At 67.9% G+C, this 927-nt stretch overlaps 1 protein-coding gene across 1 annotated transcript in view; it reads left to right on the forward strand.

Moving 5' to 3' along the window:
* CHKB (choline kinase beta) overlaps positions 1-927 on the forward strand; it is a 39,502-nt gene that overhangs the window by 24,240 nt on the left and 14,335 nt on the right. The gene's annotated exons all lie outside the window — the stretch shown is intronic.

Below are 927 nucleotides of genomic sequence, written 5' to 3' on the forward strand. Positions count from 1 at the left end.
CGCGCACGGCCGAGGCGCCGGCCGTCGTGCGCAGCATGGCCGCCCCCCGGCAGAGCGTGAGTGCGGCGGGGACGCGGCTCCGGCCCCCGGGAACGGCCCTGCCCTCGGGCACGGTGACCGCACCCTCGGGAAGTCCTCACCCTGCTGGGACACCCCACCATTCACAGCGGTCACCATCCCTTGGGAGCTCGCCATCCCTCCTGGGGGTCCCCATCCCTCGTGGATGTTCTCATCCCTCCTGGGGGTCCGCATCCATCCTGGGAGTCCCCATCCTTCACAGGAATTCCCATCCCTCCTGGGGGTCCCCATCCCTCTTGGGGGTCCCCATCCTTCACAGGAATTCCCATCCCTCCTTGAGGTCCCCATCCCTCCTGGGGGTCCCCATCCCTCGTGGATGTTCTCATCTCTCCTGGGTGGTCCCCATCCTTCACGGGGGTGCCCATCCCTCCTGGGGGTGCCCATCCCTCCCGGAGGTTCCCGTCCCTCACGGGGTGCTGGGTGCCTGGTTGGGGTGCGGGTCGGGGTGTCAGGTTGGGGCTCAGCCCCCCCCAGACCCCTCCCCAGCGCTCAGAGCGGCAGCAGCTGTTCGAGGTGCAGTTTGGGCTGCAGGTTTGGGGTGCAGTTTGGGGTGCCGGTGCAGTTTGGGGTGCAGTTGGGGCTCATTTCGGGGTTCACCCCCGTCCCCCAGCGCTCGGAGCGGCAGCGGCTGTTCAAGGTGCAGGTTTGGGGTGCAGTTCGGGGTGCAGGTTTGGGGTGCAGGTGCAGTTTGGGGTGCAGGTTTTGGGTGCATTTTGGGGCTCATTTCGGGGTTCACCCCCGTCCCCCAGCGCTCGGAGCGGCAGCGGCTGTTCAAGGTGCAGCTCGGGGTGCAGGTTTGGGGTGCAGGTTTGGGGTGCAGTTCGGGGTGCAGTTGGGGCTCGTTTCGGG

This window comes from Corvus brachyrhynchos, unplaced genomic scaffold (genome assembly GCF_000691975.1).
Source record: "Corvus brachyrhynchos isolate BGI_N302 unplaced genomic scaffold, ASM69197v1 scaffold197, whole genome shotgun sequence".
NCBI lineage: Eukaryota > Metazoa > Chordata > Aves > Passeriformes > Corvidae > Corvus > Corvus brachyrhynchos.